General features: G+C 39.3%; 1 protein-coding gene across 1 annotated transcript in view; it reads right to left on the reverse strand.

Moving 5' to 3' along the window:
• LOC145985919 (E3 ubiquitin-protein ligase MIB1-like) overlaps positions 1-20,486 on the reverse strand; it is a 186,249-nt gene that overhangs the window by 140,709 nt on the left and 25,054 nt on the right. The gene's annotated exons all lie outside the window — the stretch shown is intronic.

Here is a 20,486-nt window from a genome sequence, read left to right on the forward strand (position 1 = left end):
GCGTCTGACTACCACTCCTGGGTTCGATCCCGGTGGGGAAGAACCGGGATTTTTCCACCTGTTCAAGCGACTTGTAAAAGTAAAGGTGCTGATCACATCACCCCCACCATCGGCCGTGAGCAAGAGAGTGTGGGGCCCTAACTCTACACCCAGTGATGTGCGTCTACGCGTAAACAACCATTGTCTACATTCTACGTGTAGACAATGTAGACTATGTAAACTATGTAATCAACGTAGAAACATGGCGCTCTGCGTTCTGCACAGCAGCAACCAGCATCAGCAGGTGGACATAGAAAGCGTGCAGTATTCCACTGTCCAGAAATAAGTGTTTTAAGTATTTATTTACGTTCAACCAATTCACTACGTATTAATTGAACTGCCAAATAAACTTGTCGTGATATACCCAAAGAAATGCGATGTCCGTAGTACGAGGGTCACTATTTATATTTTGAGCCTAACAATGAAAAAACAGGAATTTGGCATTGAAAACTACTTTATTGTTTTTCGAAGTATTCTCCTTTATGGTCAATACACTTTTGCATTCGTTCGAACCATTTGTCAAAGCAGTTTTTCCAATCTTCTTGAGACACCTCCATAATATGGTTTTTGAACGCATCAACGGCATCTTCCGCCGACGAAAATCGTTGTCCACGCAATTTATTCTTGACATTCGGGAACAAGAAGAAGTCATTGGGTGCCAAATCAGGACTGTACGCCGGATGACCCATCAATTCGATTTTTTGACTGTTCATAAAGTCGGTTGTTAGACGAGATGTGTGACAGCTGGCATTGTCTTGATGAAGAATGAATGATCCGACGGCGTTTGTTTGTTTTCCGTATTTGACCGAAGACCTCTGGAAAACAAATTGTTGTGTACCAGAGTTGACCGTTCTACGTTCCTCTAAAGGCACAGTTGCCACATGACCAGTTTTCCCGAAAAAACAGGCGACCATTTGTTTCGATGTGCTTCGAGCGCGAACAACTTTTGTTGGATTGGGTTCATCTTGAAACACCCATACAGTCGACTGCTGTTTACGTTCCGGCTCATATGCATGTATCCATGATTCGTCACCTGTTCCAATCTTATATACGTCTTTTGAAGCACCACGATTGTATTTATTGAGCATTTGTTTGCACCAATTGACGCGAGCGTCTTTTTGAGTTTTCGTCAAATTGTGTGGGATCCAACTAGAACATACCTTTCTCACAGCTAAATGATCATGTAATATTTTATATATGCTGGTGGAACTAATGCTTATGGTTGCCTCAATCTCACAGTATGTCACATGACGATCTTGCAGTATTAGGTTTTGCACAGCATCAATGTTTTCTTGAACAACAACTGATTTTGGACGACCTTCGCGAATCTCGTCGGTGAGCGAATGGCGGCCACGATTAAATTCGTTATACCAGTGTTTCACAGTGGCAAATGGTGGGGCTTCATCGCCAAATGTGGAAGTAAGTTGATCGATGCAGTCTTGACTTGATAATCCACGTCGAAAATCGTAAAAAATCATCGCACAAAAGTGTTCACGAGTTAATTCCATTTTATTGTTGTCGCGCAATCTCCAAGGGAACATAAACAACACAAATGAAGGTATTGACAAAACATTTGAAGTACGTTATGGTCAATAATGCCAGACGATTCCGTGCAAACGTCAAATCGCGCCTAACTTCAATCAGTGTTGCCAAGGCTCAAAATATAAATAGTGACCCTCGTAGAATGACAAGATTAGTTTTACTTCTATTTCCACCATTTCACACGTGGAAAAATCTGCTTTAAAGACACATGCACTTTCCTCTGAAGTAATAAGACAAAAAACTATTTTTAGCCTTCCCTTTTGTCAGTAAAAAATAATGTCAGTTTTCACTATGGCTGTCATTTGTCTTTCTTTCGGTAGTCCCTTTTCCCCTTTTCGATAACTTTGATTACGTCGAATGGTTTTAAGTTGGATATAGGACCAGATTACCAACATGTTTCAAGAAAAAAATACTTTCTCTTTCAAAGACCACTGGGATTTCCTTCATCCCTGTTGTTTCCATTGTCTACAGTAGACTATGTAAACTATAAGCCAATATAATCTTCGTGTAGATTACGCGTAGATAACGCATGTAGACGTAAACTTATATAGTCTACGGCACATCACTGTCTACACCCCCTACACGCCTTCATGGCGTGGTGCAAAGCACAGGGCAACACTTTACTCTTTTTGAAAGGTTTCCAAAAACAACTTCAACAACCAGCGGCGGCGATTAGGGGGAGGCGAGGGGGGCAGTTGCTCACCCACTTTTTGCCACTTTTGCTCCCGCACTATACTAAACCTTATGTATGTAGGAAAATTAAACTGTTCTTGCCCCCCCCCCCCCAATGTTTTGGTACCTTGCCCCCTAGTTTTGGAACCCTATCCCCACCACTGTCAACAACAGTTGGGAGCTGGTAGATATCATAAAACAAGTAACATTTCCTCATAAACATTACCTCGAGAGCGCTTACTTTCTGCGCTTTATGCTCTGAAAATCTAACCTGTATGTGTGCAACCCAACATAGCAAACGATCGCTCTGACGTAACATCCAGGGAAAAGTGGTAGGGTTGCCACTGGCGTCGCTTGTTGAGCGAGACGGCTTGAAAATAACTTGGGAGTCTTACCTGAGTAAAATCCAAAAGATTGATTGACTGATTTGCTTTATTTTACTTTGCTTTTTGTGCCACTTTTGGCTAATTTGCGAAGATGGATTTGATTGATTGATTGATTGATTGATTGATTTAGTTTATTTTACTTCGCGTTTTGTGCCTCTTGGCTAATTTGCGAAGATGGGGATGAGTGATGAAATGATGAAATTGATGAATGGACATTCACAAACAACCAAGCCCGACCGGGATTCGAACCCGGGACCCTTGGCGTCGCAGTGAAGATGGATTAGAGTACTGATATGATGAAATTGATGAATGGACACTCAAAAACATCAACAAAACAGGGATTCGAACCCGGGCCCCCTGAAAATCCAAAAGGATAACGATACTCGCGATGTTGTAAGAAAAGAGGATGTATACAAACTGACAAAGAAATTCCAATAAATGCGGACTGAAATTCAAGATTCAATCAAAAATGTCTCCATCGTGTTTCGAGTGTTATGCAACATCAATCACGCTCGACGATATCGATTGACATTGGTTCTCGTAAATCATACTTTATTCATATGGGAATCAGTTTCCTTATTTTGTGTATCATGATGCTATCATCGGACGAGAAAGATCGTTAAGCGAAATGAAACAATTGAGTAAATGTCATAAATTGCCCATTATTTTTTAATTCGTTACACCAACTTCATATCACCATTGGAGTGTAAGGATGACATTTTCGGAAGGCACCCACACGTCCACCTTCAGTTCACCCTGATAACTACATTCTTGCATCAGACGAGCGAGTTTCTGACACATGGATTAACATTTCGGGATAATCCTTACGCATTTCTATTTTTCTATTTTATGTAATTTTTCTGACTTTTCAGGCAAATCGCAACCACGAGGATGAATGATACAGTGACACTTTTGTCCACGTCGGAACTCGTATCTGGAACCTTCGGTAGATCACGCGTATATCACTAAATGGTCACAGGGTCTTCCCAGTGGCGTAGGGCGCATTGAAATCAAGGTCTACTTGAAATCTACTTTTCAACAGGCAATCGGAAATAACAGACAGCAGTGAGAGAAGTGTAAAAAAAGTACAGTTTTTTTATAGGTACAAATCAATGTTGCCTCTTAATACAGGGTTGGGCACGAACCCCCCACATCTGCTCAGATATTCTCCAACTATTAATTTCATCTACATTTGGTCATTCCAATCCTCTCTCCAACTGGCCACGTCACGTCACCCCTCCCTCCGTAGCTGCATCTCTTCTTGATTTTCAAGCACATTAACTTAGGAAAAAGTTTAGTTCCAGACCAGTTAGATGAAGCGGGCCGGTTTTCTGTACCCAACCCTGTATAAGTGCATACAATACACGCATGGAAGAATACAATAGTCGTTTGCAATTGAACCCACAGGATCTGATTCATGGACAGAACCATACGTGATAATACGCGATTGCGTCCATATTTCGCATTTAGTATCCCATTTAACGGGTCAAAAAGTACCTAGTTCGTGAACAAGGGGCAAGTCGAGTGTTTATCTATCATGTGGCGATTATTATGATCTCCACAAAAACCTGCCTCTGACTATAAATAAATCACATTTGGTAGGCGAAGCCCAAGTTGATACGCCATTTCACACACACGGGAAGTCAAAGCTGATAATTTTGTTATCCTTGAAGCTTGTGCTGATAATAATGAACTTGCTAGACAGGGTGGCGCCTGTTAGTCATCACCGAAGAAGAAATATACACACGCCAGCACGAGGAAAACCACAACACGACGTATGCCGGCTGCTCACATTCTGCCGCCTCGGTGGCCTACAGCCCTGGGTGACAGTCTCACAATCTCGTCCCAGAGGTTCCCGATTTTCAATCCCGACGCTGATGTTACTCTGTGAACGTACATCAACTTGATCTATTCTCCGTCTAGTGTAAGAACTAAGTCAGTGTAAACAAATGCACATGGCTCCTGAGAATCCTATTGGTTATCCAATGGCATTTATGCAGGAATCTTGCGCGTTAGAATATAGTGCATACGATAAAGTCATACCGCTCGACGTAGCTGCTGTATTGAAGTTGCGGGACCACAGAGCTGTACAGATGCGAGCAATATATTCATGGGCAAAACAACACAAAAAACCAACACATAAGTAAGGAACTATTTCTCAGAAGTCATGTGATTATGTTTACATAAACTTCGTCCTTACACTGAACGGAGAATAATCATCGTTCATCCTCATCGTCGCGATTAGACTAGAAGGGCAGAAAAGTAAATAAAAGAAGCAAAATGATAATAATAGAGCCCCAAGTGACATACCTGATACGAATTCGTGAATATTAAAAAATTACTGGAGCACAGACACGTTAGGACAATTTCAGAAATAATTTCATTGTGGAATAGTAGAGGCGTTTAAAGGAGTGCTATCGGACTTTAGTCTCTCCTCGAAATTTCGTCGTTCCAAAACAAAGTATCATTGTCCGAATGGGCTGGAAATGGCCAATTGCACGTTTACAAAAGCCAAAAGTACGCACTGAATTTTCGATTTCTTTACAAAAAAATGCCGAGGAATATTCCACAGTGCATCAAGCAAAGGTGTTGCAGGTTCAAGTGCTACCTATCTCTTGTCTTAACAATAGTCTAATAGTTGCATTTTAAGTAATTCATCCTCAAAATTAGACATTAAAGGAAGAAACATTAGACAAAGGAAGAAATTTTCATTTTTTGTGTAAAAATTGTACATCAATAAGTCATTAACGTAAGTCCAAGACCGAGAAAGTGATCGGCCTATGTGACGTGACGAGTTCGAGACACTCTTCAAGACTCTCGTCTCTGTAGACTTTACGTCTGTTGTATTGTTGTATGAAAATTGTACCTACGAAATTTACTACACTACGGGATATCAGCATACCAAGTCTATCAATCTGGTTATTTACAGATTAGTCATGTATTTTCTGGCAAAGTGAATCCACTAGTGACATCTGAGAGTCTGTTCTGTATGGTTGCATATATCCAGGATATATCCAGTAGGTTTCGAGGGTTCGTACCGTCGAATGGAGCTGTCAATACAGAATAAACTTTATTGAGAAAGTTTGTTTCCTGTAATGACCTCCAAAAGTTGTGAAAATCCGTTTGGAGTCATGGTGTATAGATGTTGTTTACAGTATTGTATTTCGATACCAACTCAAGTACGAGACATGCATTTCCAATTCGAGACGAGACAGACACTCTCATATGGGTCAAGGTCTGCCACGTGACTCTTCTCTGAGAGACGCATGGTCAGCACATCGAGTCCCGTCGTCACTGTTACGTGGATTTTATACTGGAGCCCGTTACTTCTTTTCAATAGCTTCCCAATTGTCTTCACGATGCTGGGTGAATATCGACAATTTGGGGCTCCAACAGTGATCGTAGCCGCGGCCGCTCGTACCAAAGGTAAGAACGTTAGCCATTCTTTTAGTCAGGAATCCAAATAGAAGCAATTGCATTTACGAAAAGCTAAAGTATTCATTAGACAGAAGAAAATGCTACTAACGTATACAGTATAATCGTGGAGTACGTGGAAGGTAAAGAACGCTAACAACAGCAGCAAACGGGATCAACAAGAACAACTTAGCCTCCACCACCGAAATAAAATCGTTAATACGCCACTGTCAGGTGGTGTTTGAAATTCTGGTCGATTGCAATGAAGTAACTTCCTAATACCACGAAGTCAACTACTCGTTAACTGCGAAGAGGCGCATCACTTCCTGGAAAAAAAAACAACTTAATTACCATGGTCTGAATAATGCTCACCGTTACGACGCAATTGCGTGTTCTTTTATGATCGTGGAATGACTTCACTGCTGTCTTCCCATACGAAAACAATTATATATATATATATATATTACACGTGTGTAAAAGTGAAAATCTCAGGAAGTTGAAGCGCTTACGTACATGGTAGAGACATTCTATCCGAGATCCCCGGTCTCGTTCCACACTTTGCATGATATTGAAAATTGTAACTAACCCAAATTGATTTTACTATGCGACTTTATCGGGTGTATCAAGTGAATATATGTCTGGTTTTTTTTTGTAGATAAATCATATTTCTTTATTTTACAGTAAGTACAAAGCCAACCCGTTACTTCCAATTGTGAGCCTGTGCTTCGTGGTTGCACATACATTCAAGATAAAATTTATTTATTTCGAGGGCACGTAGCGTCGAAACGAGACGTCAAAGAGCAAAGTGTTACCAATGAAAGTAGTCTATCTTAATCCTACCTTACCCGAAAGGGGAGGGGACCATAAAGCCCAACCACCTCTAGTTTTTCGATTTTTCAACTGTGAAACATTTAAAAAAAAAAAAAAATACGCGATTCTCTAGGGTGTTCCCAATGCTTCAATATTACTTTTGTTCAAAAAAACAACATAAATGTAACGTACATAGGAGACAAAATTGACTTATTAGTGGACCTTTCAGGCATCCCCTTTGGACCCGTGTTATTCGAGACACTCATGCCAGTGCAGTGACAGTATATAATTGGTTGGTAATTTCTGTAATTATTATAATTAATATATAACTGCACCTATATAAACAAAAATGCATTGATGAAAAATAAATGTGGTCTTTGTGATTTTTTATATAATAGTAAAATAAGTGTGTGACACTCATGCACAATTGGTTATTATTTATTATAAATCATTGTAATTTTTGTAATTAATAGATAACAGTAGCAAAATGAATTCTTGAATTTTAGTGATTAAAAAACGTGTGGGCTTGTGCCCACCAGATAAATACGTTTCTCGTATTGTACGGGTAAGCTAAGGTTAATGATCTCTATGCGTTATTAAAGTACGTGCGGTGACAAGCTGCATATGTTGTTTATACTATGTAGCTAGGTATCTTGAGAATCGAACCGAGACCGTGAGAACGAGACGGATGTTTCTACATTGAGACAATACGGGTATTGCAATTCGAGATAAGGCTAACAAAGAGATAGGCATCTTCAGTTCGAGGCGAAACAGACACACTGCTAAGTCTCGTAACCATCACTAAAGGTACGGTTTATAAAGCATTTTCGTATCTGTATTTTTTGTTATGCGTCTTCTTTAACCTCTATGCCTCACCCACGATTTGCACCCAGAACCTCTGGTTCACCGACCTCCGTGGCAGTGTGATCGATTTATTAGGTTTAGTTAACTTCGCTTTTCTGCAACTTTTGTCTAATCGCGACGAAGAGGATGAGTGATGATATGCTGAAATTGATGAAGGGACACTCGCACAGAACACCCATGTCCAGGCCTGGATTCGAACCCGGGCCGTGGCGGAGTGGTCAATGTTACGAAGCAAGAAGCCCCGAGTGAGACGTTACGGTATCATTGTGGTTTTCTGATCATCCACTTCATCATTCATTTTCATTGTTGCGACCAACCCAATAGGTAGAAAGGCGACGTAAAATAACAGACATAATAAGAAAGACAATGGGTTGGTTTAAAGCAAAGCACTTTAGGGACGTGCTGAGTATAGATAGGTCTTGGGATGATTAAAATTGGATATTCTCTACGTTTATTTCGCCCTGAAAATAAAATTACCTGGCAGAGAGAATTAACATACGTGTACAGGTTGGGGTGATCGTTACAGTCTAAAAAACTATCCGTACATGTACAGTCCAAAGAAATTGATTATTTTCTAATCTTAATCGAGCTAAGAAATAAGCAGGCATCCTTAATTAAACTAACAAATATTTTGTCCAAGAAAAGTACGATCAAATGATCAAGTAATTTGTTTAACCAGTCACTTTTGCTTCTGATTGTACAAGTCAATAATTAAGCTTAAATCGTTCCACGTTTACCATGTCAGAATACATTAATAATATTTACAAAGAATACATAGGTCTATACCATGGTTGAGAAAAAAATTGGTTTGTGAAGTCCACTTTCTGATCATACCGACGAATCGGGACTGGACCTACAGATTAATGAGGTACCTGAACCTCTGCGTAATGTGCTTCAACAGAAAATCGAAACTGTGATCCCTAGACTATAAGGCGACAGAGTTAACCCTTATGGGAATCGAATTATGACGTAGTTTTCAATAACGTTCGCCGGTTCTGCAACAGGCATTTCCAAATTCAACAGATAATATTTGAAACGAACATACGAGAATCAGCCCTTTCATTTTTAGTAAACGTGAATCTATTTATCAGTGGCGTAGCGTTATAGTACGCCCGTACGCCCGGCGTTCCCAGATTTAAAATTTCAAAAAAGCTTAAATGCTGTGATTTTAAAGTAAAACGTGACTAATTTCATAAATGTTTGACCTTCATGGCATTATAATAGCTATTTTTCGCGATCCGCTTGCAACGCTCCACTCTCAGCACTCGTTCTAGCATCTCTTTTCAATGCCTTTCTCGGCCGGACGCCGAGCAGGTTCGGCGTACAGGACTCCTATATTCCTTGCTGCCTTTATGGAGGGAAAGCTTCCATTTCTACAGCACGCGCGTAAATGGGCTCTCATACGCCAGCGTACGAGAGGTCTACCGTGATTGGTTCATGTGACCCTTCCTGCCTTCTGAAGCAGACGACAGCGGCAGAATTCCTACCCGCTTCTTCGCTCTTCGCGCTCATGCAACTCGTGTTGTGTGATGCTACAATACGCAATATTGACTGACGTAACTTTACCAATCTCAAATATACTGTTCCTTAATGGCCACTGCATTGTTTAATTTATCGCACGAACAGCGATGTGCATTAGAAACTAAAAGATCAACACAGTTTTTGTCAAATAAGTTGGTGAAGTCTTCGTGGTAGAAATTCAGCCTGTGGCTGCTCTACCACTTAACCCGCAAAACTATTTTTTTTATTGTATTTTTTTCGTTATTATCTAACTACTTAATATTGTGTGAATGGAAATGTTTAGCATTCATTTGAAAACTCTTAACATCGAATGGTCTCTGGACAAAATATGTTAAATTAATATATTATATTAAAATGTTTATCAGCATTTTCAAGATGTAATAAACAGTGGTCTGAATTACTAATCGGCACTGTTACGTCAGTAGAGTGTACGATATTTGGATCATCCACTCTGCTTTGCACAGTGCGCCAAATCGACAGAGGTCCCTGGTTCGAATCCCGGCGTGAGCACGGGTGTTCTTTGTCAGTGTCCCTTCATCAATATCATCACCCATATTCATATTCGCAATTAACCAAAAGTGGTAGAAAAGCGAAATAAAATAAACCAAATCAATCAGTAGTTGGATCAGCCGCAACAATGACGTCTACTGTTGTGCAGAGGCGCTTGTGATTCAGGTAGGTTTTTAATGACTTGCGTCATGCAGAAAGGTATTAAAAAAGGTATAAAACACCAGAGTTCAAAACATTTGTGGCGGAGATCTTCAACCAGTATTGGAATAGTCGGGGGGTCAGCCCGACGTATCCCCAGCCGTTATAGTAGGTCTGAATACCCAGCTGACTTCAGGCAAATAAATAATACCTGTGGCGACTAATACCATAAGTAAATTATTAAGCAAGAAAGGGCCGACCCTTCCTTCGGACTTGGCGTTCCCACCCGAAATGTCCATGCTATGCCACTGCTATTTATCCCACTTGAAATGGAGATATAGAGAGAGTTATTTTTTTTTTATGACCAGCAGGTGGTCACTCTTTCTTCATATTTAAATGTGCGAAAACTGACCCTAAAAGATACGCGGAAGTGCAGTGTTGTTTAGTGTACTATGAAGTGTTGTCCGAGGAAACCGATGCCTGGCTTCTCTCCGAGGCTAAACTATGTTCACTTGGATTCGGACGGTGACGGTGTATTTGCCGTTCAATTTTTTTTTATTCTTGGAAGAGAAGAGTGTACTCAAAGACACTCCAGGCTCTTGCAAGGAATTAAGCAAACGAAACTGCCCATTCAGGAACGTTTACCATAGCTATAGCTACTCGGATGGCCTTGGCAACAAGCTTACTCTCCCTGCTTCTTTCTTCTAAAACTTGCAACATCATCTAGATTTTTCTGACCCAGCTATTCTCTGTTCGCTGTAAGAACGAAGCCAATGTAAACAAATACACGTTACTTCTGAAAAATCCTATTGATTGTTCCAATGGCAGAGGTGCATGCATCTTGCGCGTAGGAATATAGTGCATGTGATAAAGTCATATTAGTCAACATAGTTGCTACATTGAAGTTGTGCGTTCTTATAATATGAGCCAATATAACACTACCAATATATTCATGGGCAAAATAACACCAGAACACACAGAGAAGAACCATTTCTTGGAAATCACGTGGGTTTTGTTTACATTAACTTCGTTCATGCAGTGGATGGAGAATAGTTTCTTTTACACCAACGATGTTAACATGGGTTTCATGAATAGTGAAACCCAAATTTATTTATATATTTTTAAAATTAAATCATGCTTCATCTATTAAAAAAATTATGGGTTCTGCTCAAATATCTTATAAGTATTATAAGGGAAATGTTAAGGTAAGCTACATTTCTATCTGGAGGACCAATACATTATCTCAGGGCTCTCTTTCTTATGCCAGTTTCCCTTTCATCAAATAAAATATTTTTGGTGTGTGCTCATTTTTGTTAATTTATCAGCATCAATACTTTTATTACACTGCATATAGGTTAGTTGCATACAGTTATATAAGACTGAATTACCACACAATACGTAGAAGGCATGTACTTTGATCTTTGACATCATTTTCTTGTGACGACTACTATTACTTGGCAGAAGCACCTTGAAGGGAAAAAAATCACGAACACTTCTCGCTTATCGCTGCCAACAGAAACGGAATAGGCCATCTACAATCAGCAAATGAGGCCAACATTATCAAAAAGAGTAAGCTGTGCACAACTTATGCTGATTTCGAACTCAAGACTCTTCAGGATTCCTGCTCATTTTGCAAAAACCAAATTTCCTGACTTTTACAGGTTTTTCACTCGATAATGATTTGATATACTAATAAGTAAGTATTATGTCTTCAACTTTGCATATTCATCCAACGAGTCAAGCTTATTCAACATTGTTGAAAATAAATTATTAAAAATGCATTAAAAGAACATTTTACATTAAATATTCCTCAAAAAAAGAAACCGGTTGGAAGGAAGGAAAGAAAGTAAAAGCGTGTTTTCGGTTTCCAATCCTGATAAGCGAGCAAATAATAATAATAATAATTACCATGGTTTCTGAAAGTTTTTTACAAAATTCCACAATTTTTTCAAGAACCCTTTCCCTCCTAAGTTGATTTCTATGACTCTTACAGGTTTACGGGTCCTACCCATACTTTCCTAATGCGCAACTTTTTTTAACGTTTAGATACAGTGGTGCATAACCCACTCGTCAAAATAAATACTGTGATGGAATATCATGTTCTCTCAAATGCTACGGTGTAAATACCGACTAATTTGTCTATACCATCGTCGTCGCAATTAAGTAAATATGTAGTTCAATTGATATAATAAAGAGATCGTCCATGACTACCAAAACTGTCTTGTAACAAAGTCGAAGTTCTCTTTTTAAGTCCACTCTATGGTCAGATAGCTTAATCGGATCGGGACTAGTCTGTCCTATACGTGAATTATGGTTCGGAATATTATACAAAACTACAAGCATAAATATAACTAATCAGCCACAATACGTAAAAAGAAAGCATTTCAGTCGCTCATTAAAATATTATCCAATATTTAGAAAACTGTCTATATTTGCCACCTTGGTGACACAAGGTGTCTGTTGATAAGACTTCTCGTGTTGGAAATTTCCGGGTTCGAGTCCTTACTTAGGTATGGGTGTTCATTTGTGACTATCCCTTCATCGCCAAAAGTACAATTTAAGTGATATAAAAGAACAAAAATACATGTACGAGATATGAAATGAATCTACAAAGCATCATGCTGACAGTTTATGAAGGTGTTGTACTGCATAAGCACAAGAGCATTATGTCTTGCCTGTAATAGCCAAGATTTTCCTTGGAAACCTTTCAAGTGGACATAGCAATTAATTCGAATCTAGAAATTCTTACTCTTACTTTTTTTTAATGTTCAGATACAGTGGTGCATACCCCGCTCGTCAAAATAAATACTGTATATTTGCCTCCAAAAATAAACCACATAAAAACCTACACTGTGTTATCAGAAAATGTGATAACGTGACATGTGGTACAATTTCTGGGAATTGAAACTGATAAACGGTGATCCCCTATTAAGGCTCTGGTTCTTCGTTAATACGACAGGATCAAAGGTGAAGGGCAAACGACAGAGACTCGTAGCAGAGAATAGATTATCTTCAAGGTCTCCTACTGTTGACTTTTAATCGAAGATGCACCTGTTCGATTCCTGGCTTGCACTAGGTAATTTTGGTTACTACATATCGCTCTCCCACCTCTATTCGTGACGATGAGGATGTAAGACAATTTAGGGAGGGGACGAAGACAAAGGAACGCACCGACCATACCCAATTCGAATCCAGACCGCATACAAGAATCTTCCATTGCATACAAACATTATATAAATCTCACGGGGATTGTGTATGATAATTTACACAATAACTATTTTGTTATATGTACATATTAAAATTTAAAATGCTCACTAACAGTTGCATAGTTACAATGAGCGATAAATATTTAAGGAGGAAGAGGTCGAAAGTAATTACACGGATGTCAGTCAAACGTATATATTAAACAAAACTAAACTCGGTAGAGCAATAGTCAGGGTTCGAAATGGAATTTTTTACAGAACGGAACGTTTTACCTTCGTTAACGACTAGTGAAATGACGCGCTGTATTACAAATAATAATATGAACATCAAATAATCTAAAATACACTAGACACACGTCTTCTGAAATTTTCATCTCTTAAAATTTAAACAGCCAAAAACCGTGAATGGTAGTCAGCTCGCCCAACAAATTATTTTGGAATTAAATGCATGTATTTTCAATACTTTGTCTAAATAATGCTTATTAAAAAAAATTGTGCAAGTGAAAGATATTTCCATATTGTTCTTTTGCGTATGATCAAGGTAAATAAAAGGTAAAGTTCCCCGTGCATATAGGTCTAGTTCCGCGCCATGAAGGCACATTTAGGGGATCAAGGATGGGATTTATTCTTCAGAACGTCAACAAAATATCTGCTCAGCTTAAGAAAAATTTGTGTCCATAAAAAGAGATCCAGACTTTGTGGAAAGATCTTATGCAGGAGGATACCTCTGTCAGAACAATCTAATCAACAAGACACGACAAATAATAATAATTAACAAATAACAAACAAATGTGACAAGACACAAAAGATGAAGGCGACATGATGCCATCATACTCTGCTAAGTCCCCTCGCAGCAACAACGCACAATCTCCACGTGAAGGGGAAGCATGAAGCTTATATAAATGTTATAATATGTACTCTTAAAGAGTATCAACAATTTACACAGCAAACTGTAGTGAAATATGTAAAATTATAATCATAATAAACGACCCGGAACGGTCCGTTGCCATTTCTAATGAGACGGAACGAGGTTCTAGAAATTCAAGAACCGGATCGCCATTCCGGTCCGCTCTGGTTCACTTCGACCCCTGGCAACAGTCCTCTGAGGACCAAGAATGTGGACCAAGTATGTGGACCAATGATATATTACTCCCTCTGTCCCATAATTATTGTCCGGTACACCTTTGTTTGTTGTCTCATAATAATTGCCCGATATTCAAACTGTGACATTGGTGTATACAGAAGAAGAACATGAAACACGGGAATGAGTCATACAACTTTATTACTCCAGGATCAGTACAAATTGTGCTTTCCATCTGTCTCTTCGTCTGTCATTTCTGTACTACCATTTTGGCATACCGGACTATAATTATGGGAGAGAAGGAGTATATACTTATCAGGAAGAGGCTCTTTTTGTAAACTGATATATTTCTAATAAATTGGCTTGCGAGAAAGTAATAAAGTAGAACATTCCTGATAATCAATTGGCAAACATCGTTCTCCAAAGTACAAGAAATATGTTAGCTTAGTACTCAAAAAGTGCTTGTAATTCAAGTGGTATATTATAACAAACCTCAGCATGATCTGCTTCCTGAACTAGGGCAATGATTTGCCTTGCCCTGATGATAACAGTTAAAATAGTATATCAGCAATGAAAGATATAATTCAACTAAAACCATTGACATGTTTACCAAACGTGGAGAGCATTATGACAAAGGTAAGATTAGAACAACACATCCTGAACATATGGTTCAGTATCAACAATGTCGATCTGATATCCGGAAAAATAACAATGATATAGATAGCATATCATCCCATTATTTCAGGAAGACGAATTGTCTCTTTCTGTGACTTGATTATGAGTCATAGAGATAATTGCTCTCCAAAAAACTGTCAACAACGGTATAATGTATTAAGGTGACCGGTAGTGAGTTGCAGTGATACCCAATACTCCAAATTTCCGTCATCCCCCAAAACAGGAGCGGATCCACGGAGGGGGCGATGGGGGCGACGCCCCTCCCAATGCCTGCACCAGGTTCTTGCATACATTGTTTAATCTATTATTTTATTTGTATCTCAGTACTGTATACGTAAGCTATCCTTTATATCATTGGTGTAAAAATTATGAATATTTTATAGATATTGTAATACCGAATTATCATTATTATTATTATTTGTTCCTAATTCTGTATTGAGGTCTTCTGGTAATAATCAACATTTCAAATCAGAATTAAACAAATAACGACCCTACTGCGTTATGTATATGTTTACATCCCTGGTTCTACAGGGGCAATATGATTCTGGAGAAAAGGTCCTTACTTCTTCGTTTTCCCACTTTTCCTCATATCCTTATATCGTTAGATTTATCACGACAATGGAAAGATATAAAAATGATGGAAGACAATAATAAACATGCTTTATTTACCCAGTATTCGGACCCCGCCCAGTATCCCTATTTTCGTCCTGTGCATGTTAATCCGTATATAATACAGAGTACAAAATAATCTACGAGAAATGGGAGTGCAATGGGTATACCCAGCATTCGCTATGCGTTTGGCTATCTTTGTGGTGATCAATGTAAGGATGGTGGTGAGGGATAATCGCACAAGTAATTTTTGCTTACGGAGTGATCTAAAATCTCGAAATGGAAACTTACGGTACAATGAAAGGCCCACAGGTTTACGGATTATGTTATCCTAAAAAGAACTATAGACGTAACTCAGATAGAAAAGAAGTATTTTCTTAGAACTTCCATCAAATCTCGGTGGCAAAGTGGAACGTAGGCATAATACCGAGGCTACCTTTTATTAATCGAATCGAAAACGAGACCATGTTCTTCGAACCTTGTCGGGACATGATCGAGACACCCTTCCTCATCCGCGAGGTGATTTTTTGTTGTTGTTGTCGAGTTGCTGTTTTAAGTCCACTGTATGCACAGTTAGACTAATCGGACTGGGCCTACAGTTTAAAGTGGAATCCGAACCACTATGTGCCTCCACCGGGTATCGAACGCGGACCGGTCTCGGTAAAACCTATACAGTCTACGCGATGGAAGAAAAGGGCTCGACTTCCTGGCTCCAAATGAAAGAGGAGTCCTGTTATGTCGCTCTACTGTCGCTCTACCATCAGCGCATACACCAAAACCACCCTCAGTCAGTCAACATCTGCTGTTGTTGAACCAAGAAGGTCGCGAAGATCGGAGAGATTCCAAAAAGTTACTCATTCCCTGTCGCTGTTATTAAGTTTGGCAATGCAGTGCAAATCAAAACCAAATCGTCTTCATGGTAACGAACCTTCCTTGATGGCTCAAGGGGCCAACACAGTATCTTTGTTACCAGCCTTAATAGTACACAGTATGTTAGAATCTACTCAGTCCTCACTTCATATCTAAGGAAACACTGGAGGTCGTCTCTGACAGAGCAGGGTGAAACCTCGCGTGCTTCGGATGTACCCAGATGGAAGGATGTGCTAATTCGAAAATAGGGGCTTCAATCCCGTAGGCCGCTCTCCCCGATTCGGATATGCTCCCTCTGCAAAATCCATACAGCGATGCCGGCCTCCGTGGAGCTTTACGAGACCTGAGCTCCCAGGTTCGAATCCTGGTTAGTCACGGATGTGTCACCAAGTTTATTCCATCATTCATTTCACGTGTTCGACATTCATCCTCATCGTCGTGATTAACATTAGGTATCCTAGCTGGAGGAATGCTTTATGAACATTCCCTTAACTGTGGAGAAAGCATTCCCCACCCCCTTCGAGCACTGAAATAAAAAGAATCTACTTATGTTTATCTTTCCTTTCGTTTCGGTTGCTTTATATAGCTTTTATACGACGAACAGCAAGAATAATGAACACATTAAATTTATGATGCGACATCCACGCCTTGACCAGGGTTCGAACTTAAGACACCTGGCCTCGTAGCACGTTAGGCCGATCCGAATTTCTGCAGAACATTCCCACATATATTACCAGAACTATAAAAGACGGATTTAACACCCGGCCACAAAAACTAAACAATGTACAGCATACCCGCCACTATTACTCTCCAGTCGCAATTAGTTTGAAGCGAAAATGGCAGTGAAGCGCAAAAATGTTTACCTTATCAAGGTCACCTGCGATTGCTTGTCTTTTCATACCGGCAGCATTAGTCTTGTCAACATTTCAAAGGTATCGTCCCTTGCTTCTTACATAACCGCATAAACTGTTTAAAGCTTGCGTTTGCAGGCAATTTCTATGTGGCATGTGAGCTCCGAATGCACAAGATACTCCCTTTTCTTCTTCCCTTCGTGCCTTGTGTGTGAAATAGCTCCTGCCTCTGCTATCAGAATACTTATCTGGTGAAGCATTACTTAGCAGGAGAAGCAATAATTGAAGTGCATACACACAAGGTAGAAAAACCTGTTGTAGGGACACGAACATCAATCTCTCCCCTTCAAAATTCGCTGCAATTTTTCTTTCGGCTCAAAGAAAATAAAATAGTGATATTTTAAAAGCTGTTACCATGCATGCAATAAGGATACAAATGAGAGTTATGGAAGAGAAATCTTATGCCAGAAGCAAACTGAACCTCTGTCTGCCATGATATTAGCAGGTGAGCGCCGAGCGCCCACTGGAACGGAGCGGAAGCGTGGCAAAATTCCGTCCCGTTCTGGATTCCTGAAGGTGAAAAAAGTTCGCCATTTTCCAGGAATATACTGTAACATGCACTGTTTTATTTCTGAGGAGTAAGGTTTTGGTACTCTGGCGAAGTGGGCGAGTGCGTTTAGCGGTCGACTTTCGATTGACCGAAGTTCCCGTGCTCGAATCCCCGCCTGCTCGTGGGTGTTCTTTGTGAATGTCCCTTCCTCAATTTTATCTAATCATCACCTTATCCACACCGTCGTTACTAGTCAAAATCAGAAGATATGTGACGCAAAAAAAATATATATATATATATATATAGAAATGAATGATAATCATGCAACTCACAATGTTGTGTGAGGGAGGGGTCATGCACGATGCTTTAAAGATTTGCCCATAATTAGTTGCTGCCCCAAGAACCAAAGTCACCGCACGTCACTGGTATAATATTTATAGTACACACTAAACTATGTTCAAGCGGCTCCGGCGCCCACTCAGCATCGTATAAAGTGGGTACCTGGAGGGTAGTGTGCTGATCGAGAAAGTGTGGAGCCCTAACTCCACACCCCCTATACGCCTCCATGACGTGTGCAAAGCACAGGGGAGTACTTTACTTTACATTTACTTTTGTATATTTTTTTCATATATTCTATAAACAGTTTGGTATTAGTCTGGTACAGTTCCCAAGACTTACCTGCCGAGTCTTTTATAAATTAAATTTTGCTTAAAACTGAAATTGTAAGAAAAGAATGAAAACACATGACTTTATTAAAAATATATATTTGAACTGAAAACGTGTTCACTAATTTAAGCATCAGTTCACCATTTATCGTCAGGATTAACACTCAGAGATAGAATAGTGACATCACTCATCACTACACACCCAAGCCGAAGATCTTCTGGCGCTGGGCCCACTTTGTCAAAATGTATTGACAAATGCCGTGATAAAAGTAATTTTCGTATTTCATGTTTTCAATTTCACATTATTTGCTATTATTTCCTCATTTTTCAATGTGAATGATTGCGTTCTAGTGTGTCCTATTTCTTCACTTATAGTGATGATGTAACTCTAAGCATCACAGGTTAAGGAAAAAAGTATATTTTTGGCTTTAGTATTTAACTTGCTAGCCTATCTATTTGCCTATTTACGGGAGGAGACACAAGGTTTAAAGCAGTGCCGGATCTACAAGCCGCAAACCCCGCAGTGCAGGGGGGAACAAGTAAGCCTTTAGGGGGCCCTCAGCCATTGACATAGTAGAGGGTTCGCGTATGGGTCAATCCATATGAAGTCAACTTTTCAACACGCCCTCGTATACATACTTTATTGCAGAGCCATTTCAGGATTGTAATATTGTTGATTGACATTCCAAATTACAGTTTGCAGAATTTTAACACAAAATGTTAATAGCTAAGAAATGAAATTAGGAATACCATATTTAATGCAAAATATTGAATTTTTCACGAGTTTTGTATCTCTTAAACCAATTGAATCTCAAACTCAAAATTTTTACTCAAGTTACTCATCAAGTAGCACTGTATTGTGTACAAATTTCAGATTTTTAAACAACTGCCCACCAGAGATATTTAACCCTGAATTTGGAATTTTTTAACAAAAAGTACATGTTCATGACCCTGTAGAAAAAAAAGGATTAAAGTTTCAAGCTTCAAATAATTTTGACATACTGTATTGGTACACAGGTACTTGCACAAAAAAATTCAAGTGTCAAACAAAATGCCTTTTCCCCAAAAAAAAATTCCGAAAATGTCATTTTGACTGATTAAAATACACAATTTTGACCTTAAAATTTATTATGAAGGAATAATATTTATAAAATTACATAGAAATATAATTGTAGCCTATAATGTGCTTAACATCACAGATTTTGTCTCATTGTCGTAGGACTTACCAGAGCTGAGATAAAAAAGTTGCCGCTGATGCTTACGAATGGAGAAAATGACGCGCGCCATGATAAATAAATGCCCGGCATCTTCAAATCGGTGATAGTAAAAATAAAATAACAGTGGTTCTGAAATGTCAACATATGAGGTTCACACCACACAAAAAATAAACTTTTTAAAAAATGGTCAAGCAACAATGTTGTACGACTTCATATGGATTGACCCGTATATAAAAAATAAACGTAGCTACTCAGGGGTACAGAAAGGAATACAATATGTACAGGTAAAGTTAAAGTTCCCTATGCATATAGCACCGTGCCATAAGGCATATTTAAGGAATGGGGGGTAGGTCCCTACATATTTTCGATGTCGGCCATCTTGGAGGTGATATGTGATCAACACCACGCTGCGGCCGCCTTTACGCCCCCCGATTACATTTGATTTGAGACTGGATGGGCCCTAGAGGGGACAAAGCCGGAAAAATTCCTACCTTAGATCACCCACCCCACATTTCCGCGTGGCAGTCAGACTAGAATCAAATAGAATTTCACGAGGAATGCCGGGGTAAAGGTTCCTTCAACCAATCTTTAATCAGGGAAAAGTTACGACTGCGTGATTGTAACAAATGTACCTATCATTTTCGAGGTGTGAGAAAACAGTATACTATATACATAACATAACCAACCCCCTTCCCATTTAAAAAAATTGAATTGGGTGGGTGTAGGTAAGGGGGGGGGGGGCAATGCTTGTAGATCCGGCACTGGTTTAAAGTAAACTCGCTTGACTCATTCTCACCCAATATAAGTAAACATCGCAGATCAAGGCTTCGATCAGTGAAGCTTCTGCCCTACGTATTTTATGATTGTTA

The sequence above is a fragment of the Lepisma saccharinum genome, chromosome 1, assembly GCF_977018435.1.
Source record: "Lepisma saccharinum chromosome 1, izLepSacc3.1, whole genome shotgun sequence".
Lineage (NCBI taxonomy): Eukaryota > Metazoa > Arthropoda > Insecta > Zygentoma > Lepismatidae > Lepisma > Lepisma saccharinum.